General features: G+C 43.8%; 1 long non-coding RNA gene across 1 annotated transcript; it reads right to left on the minus strand.

Moving 5' to 3' along the window:
• Positions 1-608: 608 nt before the first annotated feature.
• On the minus strand, positions 609-7373 carry LOC120403523. Its single transcript, XR_005597567.1, has 3 exons — positions 7236-7373; positions 4072-4151; positions 609-697 (listed from the first exon to the last, which is right to left on the minus strand). It is a non-coding gene; the product is annotated as an uncharacterized LOC120403523 (long non-coding RNA).
• Positions 7374-9657: the final 2284 nt, after the last annotated feature.

The raw sequence follows: 9657 nt of genomic DNA on the forward strand, positions 1-9657 counted from the left end.
CCAGATCACTTTCTGCAGTTCTCCTTCCTAGGCAGTCATTTCTCATTTTGTATGTGTGCAACTGATTTGTTCTTTCCTAAATGAAGTACTTTGCATTTGTCCTTATTTAATTTCATCCTATATACTTCAGACCATTTCTCCAGTTTGTCCAGATCATTTTGGCTTTTAATCCTGTCCTCCAAAGCACTTGCAACCCCTCCCAGCTTGGTATCATCCACAAACTTCATAAGTATCCTCTCTATGTCATTATCTAAATACTTGATGAAGATGTTGAACACAACTGGTCCCAGAACTGATCCCTGCAGGACTCCACTTGTTATGCCCTTCCAGCTTGACTGTGAACCACTGATAACTACTCTGTGGGAACGGTTTTCCCGCCAGTTTTGCACCCACCTTATAGTTGCTCCATCTAGGTTGCATTTCCCTAGTTTGTTTATGAAAAGGTCATGCGAGACAGTATCAAAAGCTTTACTAAAATCATCATGCAGGAGCTGCACTCTTGCATCCTCACTTACCCTCAGGTGCAAGATATCAGCTTCTATCACTGCTGCCTGTGGAAAACAGTCCCAGTATTCAGAATAGTGTCCCTAGGCATTTGTAGTGATCCTCTTTGGAAACCACCCCACCACTTGTCCCATCTTGCCCCTTCGCCCCGGGTGAAACTCACCATGCTTAGGTCTCTCATCATGCTGTGTGTCTGCAAAGGGAAAACGAGAAAATGATGTGCATAATATCTATGAATCAAGGCTGTGAGTGCACTTTCTCTATTGTTTCTCTAGCTTCTGCAGATATGCCCTTGAGGGTCTCCTCCTGCACACTGGCTCCGTCTGATAAGGAGACGAACCAGGATAAGTAAGGAAGACTTGTTTAGGGAGGTTGTGATGTTCCCCTCTGGTGTTATCTGGGCTGGTGATCTGCTAGGTCCCTCCAATCCTTGACTCTGGGAGCCAGCCTTACCCTGCTGTGCTGTGAGAACCCCAACTCCTGGGCTGTTCACACACAGCTTCGGGCATGTAAGCTGCTCCTTGGATTGTGCAACCAAATGACACTAGCCAATATCTCTGGGCTCAGACACAACCCTAGGAACCTCTATCTTGCAGTGTCCAGTTATGCCCACTGGACACTGCAAGCTTATGAGTTCATCAATTTAACAAAAATTGATATGTACCAGGCTTGTTATCCTAAGGGGGATCTCTGACACGCTTCAAACCAAATGCACTGCTTCAGGCAGAATAAACAGATTTAAACTATAAAGACACTTATTAAGTGATAAGTCAAGGCATAACAAGTCAGAGTGGTTACCAAAAGAAAATATAAGCATGCAGTCTAAACTCTCAACCCTATTAGACTGGGCAGCAACTAGATTAAGCAGTTTTTCTCACTCCACTGGATATTGCAGTCCTTAATAGACAGGTTTGGCCCAGGTTTAAAAAACAATCTTCTGTGTTGGAGTCTTGTCTTCTGCTCAGCATCTTGGTTGCTTGCAGCATAGGTGGGGGCAGGAGAAGGGCCCAGTATGTGTCGACTCTGTCTGTTTTATACTTTCAGTCCATGTGAGTACAAAGGCATGCCTGGAAGTCTCTCCAGAGTCTCTCCAAGCAAGGTTGAGCAATTCCCCTGGTGTGGCCTCATGCAGGTAAGTCATTGCATTGTAGCTCCCTTGCCAGACAATGGCTGTTGATGGGTTGTTTGACACCCCACCCAGGTGTTTGATTACTTTCCTTGCTGTTGCCTCTGGGGAGCTAATATCTGGCTGATTCCCCAACTTACAGCATGCTTTAGTGACCACCATACAACACAATTCTCATAACTTCATATGCATTAATGATACACATACATGACTTTCAGCAGGTCATAACCTTTCCCGTGATACCTTACAAGGCATGCTTTATATGTAAGATCACGATTATATGAAAATGAGGAATATGAGGGTTACAGTATGCTCCCCCAAGGTATAGAATGGCACAGAGGTGCTGCAATCATCTGATGAAGCTGATTGTGAGCAGAGAGCATGGAGGGAGATATTCAATGAAAATGGATAGCCAGGAGGGGAAACAGGGGCAGGAGTGGATGATACAGCTGCTTGAGGACTAAACTGAGGTCCCTGATTGTGCTGCAGGTAGAACACATCTATGCTTGCCTCCCCCTGCAGCCCACACAGAACTACCTTCCATTCCCTCCCCAAACACATTCCTCACGTGTTCCCAGGCCGTCACAATACCTCCATGCACTCAACCCCTCGGGACATGTTTCCCAGTGACAGCTGGACATACACCTAGTTGTGAGAGTCTCATTTCAAAAAGTGCTATTCATGGATATGTCTCTTGTAGGAAATAGTAATGTTTATAAGCCTGCTTAATAAGAATTTACTTATAGGGGAAAAAAAGAATCTTTGTGTCCTAGACATCGTGGTTGCTGCTGAAATTCATACACAGTGGCAATCAATACATTTGCAGACTATAATTAATGCTCACACAGCATCATATTACAAGGGTCATTCAATGGTGCTAGAAAACAATGCTTGGCTCAATGGATTACAGAAAGACACGTTACTGGGGCTCATTGTCAAAATATTGCTTCAAAGCCTCCCTGATTCCTAGCCCCCTGTTGAGCCTCTCTAACAGATCTGGTATCTGGCTGCTCAAAAGCAGCTTCCTGTTGATCCACCTTAATGCTCCACCCTTGCAGAAACTTTTCCCCCCTTAGCTTCACAAATGTTATGCAGAGCACGTCAGGCTGCTAAGGCCATGGGAATATTTTCCTCATTGGGGTCTAACCTGCCAAAAAGGCAGTGCCAGTGACCCTTTAATCTGCCAAAGGCACATTCAGTGGTGGTTCTGCACCTGCAGAACCTGTTGTTGAAGCACTCCTTGCTGCAGTCAAGGTTTCCAGGGTAAGGCTTTGTGAGCCATGGGATCAAGGGGTAGGCTAGGTCTCCCAGGATCACAACTGGCATTTCCATATCCCTAGTTTGAATCTTCTCGTCTGGAAAGAAAGTCATAGCTTGCAACTTTCTATACAAGCCAGTTTTCCTGCAGATTCATGCACCATACACTTTTCCTGACCATCCCCCATTAATGTCAGTGAAACAACCCCTGCAACACCATAGAGAAGGAGGCCTTTCTGTTGATGTACCTGAGGCCAAAATGGGGTTGTGTGCCATCTATTGCTCTGCCACAGTTTGGGAATCTCATTGTCACAAAGCCATCCACCATTTCCCCTCACATTGCCCAGACTCACAGTCCTTCGTAGCAGGACATGATTAATGGCCCTGCACACTTACATCACTGCAACCCCCAGGAGGACTTCCCAACTCCAAACTGATTCACGACTGATCAGTAGCAGTCTGGAGCTGCCAGCTTCCACATAGTGGTCGCCACTCGCTTCTCCACCATGACCCAGGGAGCTTCTTAGCAGCACATGGGAGTCAGGGGTTGGATCTCATCACAGCAGACTGGTGGCCATTGAGAGAGAGCTGGACTGGATCAGGTTGTGATACCTTGCACAGCCAGGCAAGGGATTAAGACCCACACCCAGGATCTCTGCTCTAGGTATGTTGTGGCAAAGGGAGCGCCATAAAACTGCTGCTACCCACAGCCATGAGTAAGTGGCCAGAGATGGGGTAGAGAGAGGGGACTGGGGGAAGCCTTCACTCCTACTCTGCAGCGGGTCAGCAAACAGAGCTGAGCCAGTGAGAAGGGAAATAACCTGTACCTGGCAAAGAGCTATAGCAAATTATTTCCCTCTGAGAATGGGGGGAGAGACAGGGAAAGAACTGTGCCTAAAGCCTGCTCCAGCAACCCACTGAAGACAAAGGGAGTCCTTCCATTGACTGCAGTGTGTGCTGGATCAGCCTCTCTCACAATACCTTCAGGGGCATATTCATTCATAAACACTGTTTGCCTAACTGCTACATTGGAACTCCGGTGCTTTTTATCAAAAGGCGCGGACACCATGCCAATCTCAATTAAAACTGGGACATTCTGAGTTAATTATTTTGGGTACATGCATTACTTTAATATACACTCATGCTAGAGTAAAAGAGGTGTTATTGACAGGAGTTTAACTTACAAGCAGCAAAGTCACAAGTATGTTCTGCAGCTCTGCCCAAACAGGTACTGTGTGATGGGGTTTGCAAAACCCAGACTGACCTGGAAAGGGTTAAGGGAGTGATATGAGCTTATTGGAGTGTTGGTGTTTTTTTCCTGTTTCTGATTTATTTCCACAGATCTGAAGAATTCTATGTAGTTCAAAAGCTTGGACCTACCAAACAGCAGTTGATCCAATAAAAGATATTACCTCACCTTGCTTGTCTTGCTATGAGCCACTTAGTTAAGGGGCTAGTTAGCTGGGAAGGAGTGTAGATAGCTTCTTTCTCAACAGGAGGGCTAGTGCTCTGAGTCTGAGTCCAGAGTGGAGTCAGACAGCTTCCTGATAGACATCTATGTGTACCTGGGACCTGCTGATGGGCTTAAACCAAGCCAAAGCAGAAGGTATCCTACTTGAAGAGACAGAAGCACTAAACCCAGAGGGAAGATGGATGAATAGTCCCACAGAGGCTGTAAATTAAGTCTAGCTGGGGCAAAGACTCCTTTATCTGGTGTTTGTTTTAGACTATAACTTTGGTCTCTGATACCCTGGAAGGGGATTTAACTTGTATAGTGATCTGGCTGGAGGGTTGAGTCATGTAGGCCCACTGAAAAGTCTAGAAGTATGGTTGGGGAAACTGAGGCAGAGTTCCTGCAGTGCTGTTTCTCTCCATGAGGGGACAGTGACCTGCTCACATGCTGATAAAATCTCGATTGCACCCCACACACATTCTTTTTTTTCCTTTTCTTTTCCCCAGGAACAACAGTTCTCTAGTGTTTTAGATAGTTGATCGTGTGTGTGTGTAGTGTTTTTTTTAATCCCTCCTCCTGTAAACCTAAGCTGTTTTAGTTTTAGTTTTAGTTCAATGAGTTCAAAATATACAAGTTTTGGAGAGAGGGGAGAAGAATCAACTAAATTTTGGAATGTTCTAAAAATATTTTTAAATAGCTGGTGGCTTTCTCCCTTGAGTCTTCTGGAGTTGCCCTGCTCTTCTTTGTTCAGGGTGGTGGTCAGGCTATTGCTCCCTGTCCCATGATGGATCTTCAGGCGTGCACAGATATCCCTAACTCTGATCCTTGAAATTAAAGGCTTCTCTACACTTGAAACGCTATAGTGCACAGCTGCAGCAGCGTTTCAAGTATAGACACTACCTACACTGATGGGAGGGGTGCTCCCACCGGTGTAGGTAATCGACCTCCTCAAGAGGCGGTAGCTAGGTTGAGGGAAGAAGTCTTCTGTTGACCTAACACTGTCTACATCAGGGCTTATTGCAGCTTACCTATGTTGCTCAGGGGATGGATTTTTCACACTCCCGAGCAATGTAGCTGGACTGACCTAACTTTTTAGTGTAGACCAGGCCTAAGGTTATGTCTGCTATGATGTGTACACTTGAAGTTAGGGATGTGATTCCCAGCTCCCACTATAATAAGTATCTTGTGCAAGATTATTTTGCATCCTATTCCTCTTCTGATAGTTTTATTATATTATTGCGGCACAAAAGTAGAGTGAGTTTTAATGATTTGTGTACAATCACAATTGATGTTTCTGATCAGCATGCTGGATATCTTTGTTTTAGCATATGAGGTACTCAGAAAAACAAAAAGCAAGATCTAGAAAAAGAAACAAGAAGGAAGAAAGATATATGTACAACTTCTTCAAAATATACATTCTTAATTGGGAATGGGAGACTTATGGGGAGTCTTCAGTTAAAAAGACATTCATATTGAGGTATGTTTGAGAAACACTTCTCTAAAGCTTGTGTTAAAATTTTAAGACTACGGGTAGAAAATGTGCCAAAAAAAATGTGATTTCAGTGTTACAGTGATAAAACTTATTGCAAAAGTGTAACCAGAACATGACATTCACCATTAAAAATGCTACTTTCAAATTGATAAAATTCAAATCTTAAAATCTCTTTACAAACATGAGTTAAGCCTGAAAGCACCACTGTGAGGTAGCTGGTTATTATAAAGAGTTTAGGGATGGGCAAATTGAGGCACACAATGATTAAATAACTTGCCCCAGGGTATGTAGGCCTCAATTCATCCAAACACTTAAGTAGGTGTTGAAGTATATGAATAGGCCTATTGACTTCAATCAAACTACTCATGTACTAAAAGTAAGCACGTGCTTCCATTCAGGGGTCACTTTGTGTAAGTAGCAGAGCCAAGACTATCACTCAGGATTTCTGATTCACAGCTCCCTGCTCTCACTATTAAACAAATATGCTTAGTTCTTAGATTGTAAGATCTCTGGGGCAGGGAATCTCCCTTATGTTGTGTTCATACAGCACCTAGCACAATGAGGCCACTTGAGGCTAATGAAATACAAATAGTAAATGATTATTAGAATATAGTAGAGGACCTTGTTTAAAAAGTGTCTATTGAAGGAACAGTCATATTAAATTTTTGGAAGTCTCTTAGGTGTATAGCAAGGATTGTAATGTTCTAGAGAAAGCTGGTTATAAGGTAAGGTCCTGATTGTGCTCCTTTGTACACAAATGCATTACCACAAATCTTGATTGTCCTATTATTCTACATGCTTGCATCAACTAGCATTGCAATTTTCATGTCGGGCCCATTCATATCTGAGGTAGATTTGAGCCCCAATATACATAAGAACCTTATGGCTATTAAAGGGTTCAACCTGTTAGTGCTTGATTTCATTTTAGCAGTTAACGGCCACTGCTGAAGGGACTTTTTAAACCAACTACATCCAACAACAAAAAAAGACAGTACCATCTTATAGAGGAGTTGGAGCTGTGGAAAGAAATCCATCTTAAGTTACATTTTCCTGGCTACCTTCATTCTTTTCACACTTGTTTCCATGTAGGCTGAAGGAGCTTGTTCTGTCTGATGTGGTTTTGTCTAACTGCTGACCTGTTGTAACTCTTTGTAATATATTTCTTCTTTCTATTTATCTTATTTTGTTCACTTTGTCTCTTCCACCCCATGGTCTATGGAAAATGAATCCAAGCGCACAGATAGGAAGAACCCATCTAATACTCTTAGGCTTTATAGCTAGCACATTAAAGTAGTTTCAAGCAGTAACAGACAGAACAAAGTGAATTACCAAGTAAAATAAAATAAAACAGACAAATCTAAGTCTAATACAGTAATACAACTGAGTACAGATAAAAACCTCACCAGTAAGCTTCCTTTTACAGATTAGTCTCCTTTTAGCCAGCAATCACTCACACCCCTTATAGTTACTGTCTTTTGTCCCAGTTCCTTTCAGGTATCCTTGAGGGTGGAGAGGCTTTCTCTTTAGCCAGCTGAAGACAAAATGGAGGGGTCTCCCCTGGGCTTAAATAGACTTTATGTTGTGGGTGGCGACACCCTCCTCTTTCTTATGCAAAGTCCAGCTCCAAGATGGAGTTCTGGAGTCACCTGGGCAAGTCACATGTCCATGCATGACTCAGTTTTTACAGGCAGAAGCCATTGTTCACATGCTACCTTGAACATTCTCAAGTAGACTTCTTATTTGGATTGGAGCATTCCAAGATCCATTGTTCCTTAAGTGCTTCTTGACTGGGCACTTAACTTTGCAAATTCCTTTCTAACGAAGCTGACCAAATGCCTTACAAAGCTTACTTAGAAATCAAGTAAGTGTACAGCCAATATTCATAACTTCAAGTACAAAAAAAGATGTGTACAAATAGGATGAATAGATTCAGTAGATTATAACTTTACAGAGATGTGTTACATGGCACATGTAGCATAAAACATATTCCAGTTATGTCATATTCCCATAAAGCATTATGGGATACATCGTCACAGTGTCTTCACTTAAATGTGGCTCCTACCGATGTAAGGGCCTCTTTACACCAATTTAGTAGCATCACCTCCCTGAACAGCATACAGTCATGGCTGATGTGATTAGGTCGATGCAGCATCAAAGTAGGCACTGCACTGCTTGCATTGACTGTTACCGGCTTTCAGAAGCTGTCCCACAATGCCCCACAGTGACAATACAATTGATACAAGTGTTCCTGGTGAGGACACACACTGCCAACACAAGGAGCCAAATGTGCGCCCACACGAACACTTTAATAACTATGGTGGCTGTATGCCGACGTAAGTTAGGTTGACATAATTTTGTAAAAAGAACTATTTGTTAGTCTCTAAGGTGCCACAAGTACTCCTGTTCTTTTTGCAGATACAGACTAACACAGCTGCTACTCAGACTCTGCTGCTCGCGCTGCAAAGGCAGCTTCGCGCGCGCCGCAGCAGCGCGCGCGCGCGCAGCGCTGCGCGCAGCGCTCAGCGAAAGCGCTCGCCAGTCCTGTCCGCTCAGCTCTCCTGTGGAATGGGGGGACAGCGGGACAGCGCTGCGCAGCGCGCCAGCTGGGGCACACTGATTACACTGGCGCGCCGCCGCTTGCAGCGCGCTGCAGAGGGTGTGTTTTCACACCCTGCTGCAGCGCTGCAAATTTGTAAGTGTAGCCAAGCCCATAAACCTGTCATAATTTTGTAGTGTAGATATGGCCTTTGATTCAGTAGTATTAATGTGGTGTCACTCCTCTGCCAGTCTGCTCTAGCCCAGAGAACTGGAGAGAACTGCCTCATCCTTCCCACTCTGCATGTTGCTACTTGGTCCAGTTTTGCAATATCAACTCTGCTTCTGGTGGCCAGGGATGCAAAGTCAGCTCTGCAATACCATACCTAATAGGGCATTCTGAAGTCAATTCAATGATGTCACCATCTGTTGGGTTGCTACAAAGTCAACTTTGTGCCATTCTGCCTAGTAGCAGAGCTGTAAAGTCAGTTCTGCACTACTGCTGTTCCACTCAGATCCTGGTCCCACAAACTTATTCCACATGCATAGAATTTCCAGGTGAGGAATCCAAAACACCGCTCTTTAATATACTCCTTGCTCTTTAGAATAGAGCTCCTGATACCTAGGACAGAGCTCTTTTTCCCTTTTCTGTACTTGGCTTGGATTTTTTACAAAACCCAAGTCTACTACTCACTAAATCAGGATGACCCAATTGCTTCAGGGGATGCTCTTCACTATTCTTTCGCCGTTTCATGAGTACAAAAACATATTTTAAATGTGTACAATCAAAATAACTCAACAAATTCCAACTTAAGCAACAAAACTCCCTAGATGGAACTATGGGTAAGCAATATTATAATTGTATGTAAATGAAGCTAGCCAGAGCTAGCTTTTCACCTTCTCCCCTAAATGGGGAGCCCTCAGCCAGTAGGCATTAGGATTACTCTACCTTCTAATATATCTATATCAAGTCAAACAGAATGGCAGAGGGAGCAAGGAAAACATATTGTAGCTGTAGCTAACTGTGTTGCTTCAAGGATGGATTTTAATGGGAACACCTGGGAGGCTGGGGACCTGCATCCCTCTCCCCCTAGACCAGGTATTTAGGCTTCCAGTCCCCCTGCAATTCACTGTGATTATCCCAGCAGGTCTGAGCTCAGTCTAGATGCGCACCTGCAGTTTGCTGTCTCAGTGGGACAATGCCAGGGTTACCAGTGACCAGACAGCTTTCAGAGAGCACACTACATTTATTTTAGGACAAAAGCATTACAGAGAAAACAAAACAATAAA

Source organism: Mauremys reevesii, linkage group 4 (assembly GCF_016161935.1).
Source record: "Mauremys reevesii isolate NIE-2019 linkage group 4, ASM1616193v1, whole genome shotgun sequence".
In the NCBI taxonomy this organism is placed as follows: Eukaryota; Metazoa; Chordata; order Testudines; family Geoemydidae; genus Mauremys; species Mauremys reevesii.